Raw genomic sequence first — 10,420 nt, forward strand, 5'->3', positions numbered from 1 at the left:
TAGCTTTCCCCCTTGCGACATAATCAGCCCCTCTATCCGCTTGTGCTCCCTTGGTTGGTTCCTCACGAGGCTCCCTGGTAGGCTAGCACGGCAACATGTTCACCAATGTAGTAGTACGATGTTGGAGCTTAGCTTGTTAGGCTTCTAACTAGTTTCTTGTAATAACTCTTTATCCAATAATTAAAAAAAATGAATAAAAACAAATTATTTTTCAAACCGCTTGTCCAAAATCCGCTTGTCCAAAATCCGCAAACTTTATACATTTGGAAATCTCTTTCCAAGATCTACAAAAAGAGTACCCATATGACTATATAATTTTTATTTTTTAAATTTTTTTAATTTTCGCCTTATCTTTATCTCATGTGTACAAAAAAGTACACATGCACAAAATTTTAATAACTTTATGCAGTCATTTTTTCAAGGAAATTACACTAATGTACAATTATGTACGCATTTACAAAAACCTCGCAAATCAAAACATCCATACTCACAAACCCAACATATAATATATTCATGAGACGCAGCAATAGCGTACTATATGCACATTTATGAAAACCCAATAGATTCGACATCCATACCCATAAGACAAATCATATACCAATGAGATAGGACAATGGTGTACAACTATGTATACATCTAAAAAATCCAGAGAAAACAACATTCATACCCAAAAAATAGTCCATATATTCAAGAGACAAGACAAGGTGCACCAATTTGTACATACATACAACTTGAATTATCTACCTAAGTACCAATAACGGTACCAGTATTGAATAAACATAACATGGAAACTCAGATGGATTTGAACCATCAACCTCCGCAAACTTGGGCGCTTTACCATTTTGATCTTACGAGTCCCTAGATTAGTGTACAGATACATACACCTCTACAGAAACCTTAAAATTCTAGCATCCATACCTAAAGGTGTACAAGTGTGTATACTCCTACAACATATATGACAATCAAACATGCATGCCAAGAAAAGAGTTCTTATATCCATGGGATATCACAAAGGTGTACAAATATGTACAATCTTACAACAGATCTAATAAAAACAACATTCATATCTAAAAAACATTCCAATGTATCCCTGAAAGCGGCATAATGGTGTACAAATATCTACACTCCTACAATAAATTAGAAGGAAAAAAACGCATGTTATAAATCAGTCATATATATCTATGAAACATCATACTACTGTAGAGATCTGTACACTCTACAACAAACCTAAACAAATAAAATAACAAGCCAAAGAAAAAATCATATTAAATGCATACCTAATTTTGTAAGAATAATTAACATCTATGTACTGTAAAACTCTATTTTTTTATAACAAAATTCAATAACATGTGAACATTAAAAAGACTATATATCCATGACATAACACACTGGTGTACAAGTATGTACACCTGTATAAAAATCTAACAAATTCAACATTCATGCTCACATAAAACAAGTCATATGTCCATGACATGATACAGCAGTGTACAAGTATGTACACACCTACAGAAATGATCAAATTCAACATTTTAAAAAAATGAACATGTCATATGTCCATGACATGATACATCGGTGTACAATCATGTACACGTCTATAAAAATCTTACAAATTTAACATCCATGCTCACACAGAACATGCCATATCTACTTTCATCCATGGCATAACACACTGGTGTACAATTATGTACACATTTATAAAAATCTAACAAATCCAACATTCGAAACCACATAAAAAATATAAAATCCATTGCAACTCAAACAGGATAGAAGTTGAAACAAAAGGTGAAGATCAAATAGCTAGTAGATAGGTTATGATGATTACAAATATGAAACTAGATTTTAGATGGAGATTAAGGAGGAAAAACATAGATCGAAATTCAAACATGAGCCCTAAAAATTCTGCAATATTTATGAAAATGTGGGGGTACCAAAATACAACACCAACTTTTTCTTAGGTAACCTATAAGGAATAAACTCAAATATAATTCTGAGAGTTACAACTTAATGAATCTCAATCAGAAGTTATATGAAGAGCTTATATCTCTTTCTCTCACAATCATTATGTAAACAGAGACAAGTCTGTGAACCTGATTATTATGTGAGAATACTTGGACGATTCCAAAGATCAATATCCAAGATCAATAAAGCTGTATCCAACTATTGCGATGGACTTATCTACTTGAGTTGATTTTATGCACAACCTGTGATATTTCAATTATAAAGATAAATAATACAACGCATAAAATAAATAACACAGACACCGGATACTTCTGTTAACGAGGAAACCACAAATGCAGAAAACCCCCGGAACCTAGTCCAGATTTGAACACCAAACTGTATTAAGGCGCTACAGATACTAGCATACTATCAATACTTCAGACTGGAATGTAGTTGAGACCGAATGTACCGTCACAACAATTCAGATACAGTCACGCTCGTTACACCTCTTAGAATCCCGCAAGATTCCGCGCAATTGATTCTGTTAGCTGAAATTCTTTGAAGTAATACTACGGTGATATGCTTTCCCTCCTTACTCAATACTTACCTCTTTTGCATAATAGGTGAAACTTATAGATGTTTATTCACTCCCCCTTACATAATGATCCGTAAACCATATGTATTAATTAATTCTCCCCCTTTTTGTTAATAAAAATTGGCAAAGATACGAAAACTATGGGATCATAATGAATTCAAACAAAAAATGCTTAAAGACTTAATGGAATATATATCAGCTTTAATTTAGATGATATCACATAGTATAAAATACTTAGCGTTTCATCTAGGAGATTTAAGATACAAGCATCTTGTTTGTACCATATAGTTTGGTATATGGTCCCAAGTACCTCGGCCCATATAATTCTACCCAAGATAAGTATTGGGTCATTGGTAAAAAATATGAAAGGATAATTACAAGCCAGTCAGCAATCATCCTTATACACCAGAGCATCGGGTAACGTTGTCTAACCTGAAAGTTAGATATTCCTAGAAAAAAAGGGAATCGGTTTACTGCGAAAATCAGGTACATATTCAATCCTGGAAGTTACATCTCCCTTGAAAAAGGGGAAATCAATTAAAGAAGAGACTAGCTATATATTGAGACCCTAGAGGTTAGAAATCCCTAAAAAAAGGGGAGTCAAATAAGACCAGGTATAACCTGGAAGTTAGAGATCCTTAAAAAAGGTAAACTGGTTTGGACCAGGATGAACCTGGAGAGCATTTGGTCCAGATACATAGTCAAAATTGTTAGAGCATTGATCGGTCAAACTCACAAGTGTTGTTATCTCAAGCTTGATGTCATATTTAGTTTTCAAAACTATATCTTGATTTATAGTCTAAAATTAGTTAAGTCTCGGACTAGGATAAAAATATAGTTGAGAAACGGTGGATCACGACAATCATCATTGTGTTCTACCGTTTGAAGGCGAAGACCAACCAAAGCTTTTGGCGAACTTCATCAACAAAAGTAAGTGAATACTGAACCACCTATTTCTCAAGTTATATTCACTTTTCTATAATTGAGATGAAGTCGCATAACTAATTAGACTATTATGCATAGACAAGAATTTCGAGTAAAGCTTATCTTGATAATTAGTTCTAGATTTATAATGACTAAGCTTAATGAACATTTGTTCATACTTGATGAATTTCGGTTAAGGACAATTTATTGTTCGGAATCAAAATCATGATTCAAGTTTTATCATTGGAAAATAGTCTGGAACAGTGATATGTGTAATTGATGTTATTCGGGAATTTTCGAATTGATTTAGAAAGAAATATAGAACTAATATAGATTCTGATATAAGACAGTGTTATCAATCTTACAAACTGGGAAAACTGCTATAAGTCTGAACCTGTATTACATGTACTCGTACACGTAGCGGAGTAGCTATCTATCGACTTGCAGATTTATGATACGCATATTCTTATGTATATCATGTGAAAAATCGATTCAACTCGTGAACCAGATCGGTACGCATACTCATATGCAAACCATTTAAGAATTGTGGTCACGGAATCGGGTTAGTATCCATACAGGTACACGTACCAAAGTAGTTTTGTGTTCCCGAACTTGGTTTAGTATCCATACCGGTACGTAAACCAAAATATTTCTGTGGATTCCGGAACCTATCAAAGTCTTAAGGTTTCCAAACCGGTACGCATACCTAAATAGTTATGTTAACTCCAAAACTTGGTTTGGTTAAATGTTTACAAACTGGTACACGTACTCTGACTGACCTGATTTACGAACGGCTATGGTATTTGTACATTGTACACCTACTAACCATGTCGATTATCTTTAAGTGCGATTAAATTATTTATACGAGATAATTAGCATTTGATTAATTCTCTAAAAACACTAGACTTATTTGATCACATAATTTTGACTCAAGGTTAATGTCTTTAGTGTTCATGAAGATGAATATTAAGCTTTTAAGTTCAAATTGTCTAGTTTTGGCCGACCATCTTGAACATATTCTTTGTACATGATTCTGTTATGGTTTCACCTAACTAGAGTGTATATCTTTTTTATGTAAATCAGATTCAAAGATCAATGCTTATACAATAGGAGGGTTTGGTGCGTCAACCAACGACCAGGATATATTGGAATTTCCAACTACCGGCTGAGAACTTCCCTCGCGTCCTAGAATAACATATTGATTTGTTAATCCAATGCATATCCTGCCTCACTTGAAAGCAAATCGTAAACAGGGGTTTCATTGTTGGTAACGCACAACTAGATGCCTCCATTGGAATTTCGTTCAGGTTCCAATTCACATCTCTTTAGGTTCCCGAGTAATCTTTTCTCTTAACTTCCAGATTCCGTAACGTATGATAAACCCTAGATGTCATTATATTCTCTCTTCGTAGGTATTCCCAATCAAGGTTTTCTCAATCCATATTTAATTTTTCCTGCAACTTAAAAAAAATTCGCTCATCCTTGCATTAATTGGACCCTCTCTATAAAATGGATAATCACAATCGAAATCGACATCAGTTCCATTCGAACATGTAAGTCTTCTTTCCCTAGCTTCAAATTTATGTCTGGTTATTATTTTTAGTTTCGTTGATCCAGAATTGCTTGAATTTACGATTTGGAATCCTATGAGAAATTTTTGTTGTGGTTTTTGGTTTGCCCGTCCTAATTTTAATTTTCTAATTTTTTTTAGCTTCGTTTTATATCCAATTTCTGTCCTGTTATTATTTTTAGTTTCATTGATCCAATTTTTCTTGAATTTACGATTTGGAATCGTATGAGAAATTTTTGTTGTGTTTTTTGGTTTTCCCGTCCTAATTTTAATTTCCCTTTTTTTTTAGAAATCATTCATTAGGTCTTTGCTGTGTCTACTGCTCCTATGTTTGAATTGAGTTTCTGATGAATTTGTTTTCCAGTTTTCGGTATTCGGACTAAAGAACAGACGACATGGCATCTCAAATCAATATCAAACCACAGCAAGTACCATCTTCAGTTACCCAGGACAAGTTGAAGAGTTTAGGATCCCTTGACGAAGGAAACTAAAGCGTCCTTACTGTTCATGTTACTGGGAAGAATTGAATTTTACGTCCACCAATGACGTTAGCGGTGTCGATATGATTATTGTTGACGAGCAGGTATTGACCCCCTTATTTCTGTAAATTTGCAATATACAGCTTCAATAATGTTCCACTGACACCTCTGCTGATACAGGGTGACGAGTTACATACCATCATACCCAAAAATCTTATTTGGAAATTTGATAAGCAGATTCGAGAAGGTGGTTTGTACACTATTGAGAAATTGCACTTGACTACTGCAAAACCCAAATTCAGGCCAGCACAGAGTGAAAAAAAGAGGTTACTTTTGTTGGAACACCTCACCCTTCGCACTTGATGCTTACTCTGTGTGGATTATTCCTCATAATTTCTGCTTCACTGAGTTTGAGGCACTCGAATCTAATCTTCAGAACATACATATTACAGGTGATTCTTACTGCATACATTTCATGTAAGCATAGATGTTCCAGTTCATTGTGTTAGAGTTAGGATTGAGATGATATTTCCTGAGAAATAAATGTATAGATTTGGAAAATTATGTTACAGTTAAGGCCTTTTCCCCCAAAAATCTGATATTTTTTGGAGTGTGACTATAAACCATTAGTTCGGATTATGGAGTGTGACTATATATCTAGATAGACTATGAGGTGTTATTATGTAATCACCTGTCATTCTTGAATTAATGGATTACTTGGTAGCTACTAAATTTGGATTAATGGATTACTTTCAGTTCCGGCACTATCGATTGGGATGCACTTTTTTGTTCCAGTGCAACTTGCTCCTAACTTTGCCTTCTTACGTGCGGTATCACAGGCTATCTAAAAAACGGATGCGGAAACGGGGATACCAAATACTTGCACTGCTTGGGACATAGCAAGATAGAGACTACCCATAATAGATTGGTTTCTACTGAAAAATAAGTTTTGACGTTTTAAACAAAAGTTAAGGAACCAAGGCACATAATGGACAGGTAGCCTTGACTAGCATTTTTTCATTTTTTTGGAACCTTTTGGTGAAACTTATTGAATCCAACATCTCATCATTATAAAATGATAAAGTTCAGTTATTATATGTGGCAATCCTCATTCACTGTATCAGTGTACTTGAAATGTAATCACACATGCACAATATCTCGACGTACCAGCAGTGCTCAATCGTGTCCGAATCTATAAATGGTGTCAAGATGCAGAGTAGTTTCGACCAGATATATGGTTGGACCAGGATCGATATTTCTAATGTCGAAAGATTAAGTTCACCGCATTTCAGGTGCATAACATGAAGTTATATCAATCATACACATATTTTTCCATTGTGCAGGTCACTTGCCAATGTGCTCGCCAAGATATATTTTGGATTATCAAACTTTTGTTTGCCAATGTTTCCTTTTGAGATTGATTTTTTGTTATAAGTTGCTCAGTTTGTTAACATACACATTCTTTATGATAATTAGTGTGAATAATGCATTCATGACCTCCATATAGGACTATAATCGACTTTGGCTTGATGTTAACGATTCCACTTTTGCCAAGGGATGGATAGCATATGCACCACAAAGAATACTGCATAAGGTAACTGCTCTCTCTTTAACACTTAATAGTTGGGGATTTTTTGGTGATCCTGGGTAACCTAACAACTATAAGAGCCAATCAAATCGGTTTCATTTGCAGAGCAACTGTTGTGGTTTTCTCATAAATTTCGCCCTTTGGAATTCTTAACTGTCAAATCGGTTTCATATGCCGTAACTCTAGAACACTCCCATTATATTTAATTGGGCGCATGAAATGCCCCTCAAATAATGATTAACCTGTATAAAGACTATAAGTCTCTCAATATTGTTTGCAGAGCAAGACCCAGAAAATGCTAAAGTTTGATTATTTGGCTTGAACATTGACTTTCTTTTTTGAGAAACTAGCTATTGTTTTGGTTAATTTACAAAGGCATTAATGTCTCAGCCTTGACAATCATTAAAGGTTTTACTGAAATTAAAACCAAAAGGTAGAAGCTTAACTTTGGTTGGTCGTACCTGATCACATTTATTTGATTTTGTCCTAACACACTTTTTGTCTTCATCTGTATTTTTTCTCTTTGTATTAGACATGGTGGTTATCTTATTTTTCAACTCTTTGTACCTGATCAAATTACTAGGCAAGGTGGAGCCAATTAAATAGAAGAGAAGAGCCTAACGTGTGCTGAGCATGTAAAGGATAAAGAAGGGAATGACTGAAAAAATGTGGCAACCAAGACAAGGTGAAACAAATAAGTGAAACTTTGTAAATGGTCTATAGCTATGTTTATTACTAGGCAATTTCGCTGGAAGTGTCCTCTTAACGTTGTTTTTTGTATATGCCAATTATACCTTTATTTCCTTTTCCTCTTATTGGATCCAAGACTAATTTAACTGCTCTGTTGATTTCTTCTATGTACCATTGCTGATGTTGTGCTCGGATTGGATTCCCTTGAACGGTTGAGCAATATCTAGCTGAAGCTTCAAAGGACATTATGAAATTAGCCTGTAGTCATTCAAGAAACCTTTTGAGAATCAGTTTTTTTTTTTCAAGCTGATTTTAGCTACAGAAAATGGGTATGTCCTCCTACGAGCAATATAAACTCATAAAATATGTATATCTTGAGATCTAGGATTGACACAATATCAGATTCCATGAATTTGATATTTAGGACTTTGATATATGCTTTTTACAGGGATTTTCATGTGCAAGATCAAGAGTGTAAAGCTTATGTATACCCTTCAAGCAAAGGCACAGTTCTTGACAGAAGGTGAATCAAGATGGTCAGTCGAGCCATATTGTGCATGTAAACGGGTTATGCCAACGACGCAATATATCTGTTCTCTTATGGATTTCTTGCAGATGCCTCGACAAGAATTGATTTGCAATTTTTGCTGACACAACTATTGTTTAGTTCGTTGACAAGCTAATCCTTTCAGGGATATTTGGTATAGAATGGTGGAACTATTGGAGCATGTTTGGTCACATCTCATGTTGAATTATTGAGCTCATTAATATTATAACAGAGGGAAGCTTTTTGGTCAATGTACAGATGCTAGGAAAATATTTCTTGAGACAAATATAGGTTATGTTGCACCCCAATCCTCCACATTTAATATAAATTTTTCAGATCGTAGCTATGGACAATAGATATGAATTGTTCATTGCTTTCTTAGATCTTCATTCATACGATGTAATGAGAAACTATTTCTTTTTCATAAATTTATCAGAATGAAATTTCATCTTTGATGTGCTTCAGGGTTGCAAACGGAATTAGAGATGGAAGTTAACTCGCCATGAGTTAGTTTACTTTCAGAAATTTTGGAGTTTACTATTTTCCACAGCGAAATAATCTTTATTTATTTAGGTGTTTTTTATTGTTTGTAGCAACCCATCACATTTCAAGGCTATTTAGTCTTTGGCCACATCAAAACACTTTGAGAACTCCTGAAATCACATTTTCAAGACTAAGTGCAGCGTATTTACTGCCCTCAAATGATCATTTTAATAATCATTTTTCATGCAACAAGCATGTAACTCCTGAAAACTCCCATTCTACCTATTGGCGACGTTTACAATGCCCTTTATTGACGAACGGGTATAAATACCCCTGTACACCACCAAATCGCCTCATCACAAACTCATTGGTCTGGCTATTATTCCAGGTATAACAAGAGGCGTTAATTGCTTTTTTTTTTTTTTTTGGTTAGGGATTTCATTCGGAGAATACCATAATGGCCAATCAAATCAGTTCCATTTACAGAGTATATCTGTTTGCCAATCCATTTAGCTCTTTCTCGATTAATGTTTGGGATAACATAAATAAATAATTCAAATTCGGTCAGACTGTCATACTCCCCAGAATACAACTGTGTGAATAACGGTACGGGTCATTCCCTAGTTCATCTAACGGTGGATATTGTTTGCTTGGTTCCAAAACTATCTTAGCTTAAACCTAAAGCAACATATGCTTTGAATGTCTATAAAAGGGGAACTTCAAGCAATTCGGATCTTTGAATCCCGATACTACTTTTGTGTGTCCTAGTTGTAACTAGATTCGTCCTCTTCCTAACCCTTTTGGGGTTTAGCGACTATAAAGACTTCATAGGGATTCATGAATCCAGGCCCACTTATCTTTACTTGATAACTCGAGGATCCCGGCTTCTCACTCGAACAAGATAGATAGAAATCATCAAAGTTCTCTTCGTCTCAAAATCTGTTGATTCCACAAGTTTTATAGTTGTGAGGTGAATAATAATCTGGGCTGCACTTCGGGTTGCATAAGTCCGGATTTTGAGGTTAGCTAGACTTTTTCTATTGCTATCGATTTCCATCACCTTTGATCAAACTTTTTGATTGTAAAAGGAAATCATATATAGACTTAACCTGTGGGAGGAAGATTTGGTTTAAAGTCTTCATTGAGTTGAAGCAACTCTTAGTTGGTGTGACGTCAGCTAAGGGAATCAATTATGCGGAGTCATGCTGGGATTCAAGAGGCGTAGGGAGCATGACTTTACCTTAATCGGTGGGATACCTTTTACGGATAAATTTGGTGTTCAATCTGGAATAGGTTAGTGTTTGTAGCGGCTTAATACAATTTGGTTTTCAATCTGGAATAGGTTCTGGGAGTTTTCTGCATTTGCGGTCTCCTCGTTAATAAATTTTTTGTTGTCTGTGTTTATCTTTATATTGTTTTTCTGCATAATATTGTTTATATTTATAATTGAAATATATAGATTGTGCGTTGATCAATGATACTAGATACATCCGACCTAGTTTGTTGGATACAACTTGATTGATTCTTGGACATTGGTCTTGGGTACCATCCAAGTAATCTGTTTGTGATTAAATTCACGGATTTGATTCTGTAAACGTTCTAATCG

General features: G+C 34.8%; 1 long non-coding RNA gene across 7 annotated transcripts; it reads left to right on the forward strand.

The window, feature by feature from the left end:
* Positions 1–4,657: 4,657 nt before the first annotated feature.
* Positions 4,658–8,790, forward strand: LOC113306926. Of its 7 annotated transcripts, none has more exons than XR_003338910.1 (8): positions 4,658–5,010; positions 5,392–5,610; positions 5,687–5,958; positions 6,346–6,798; positions 7,014–7,100; positions 7,678–7,779; positions 8,012–8,113; positions 8,233–8,790. It is a non-coding gene; the product is annotated as an uncharacterized LOC113306926 (long non-coding RNA). The 7 variants fall into 7 exon arrangements; XR_003338905.1 differs by having other exon boundaries at positions 4,659–5,010; positions 6,346–6,502; positions 6,631–6,798; positions 7,678–8,113; XR_003338906.1 differs by having other exon boundaries at positions 4,659–5,010; positions 6,346–6,502; positions 6,680–6,798; positions 7,678–8,113.
* Positions 8,791–10,420: the final 1,630 nt, after the last annotated feature.

Source organism: Papaver somniferum, chromosome 8 (genome assembly GCF_003573695.1).
Source record: "Papaver somniferum cultivar HN1 chromosome 8, ASM357369v1, whole genome shotgun sequence".
In the NCBI taxonomy this organism is placed as follows: domain Eukaryota; kingdom Viridiplantae; phylum Streptophyta; class Magnoliopsida; order Ranunculales; family Papaveraceae; genus Papaver; species Papaver somniferum.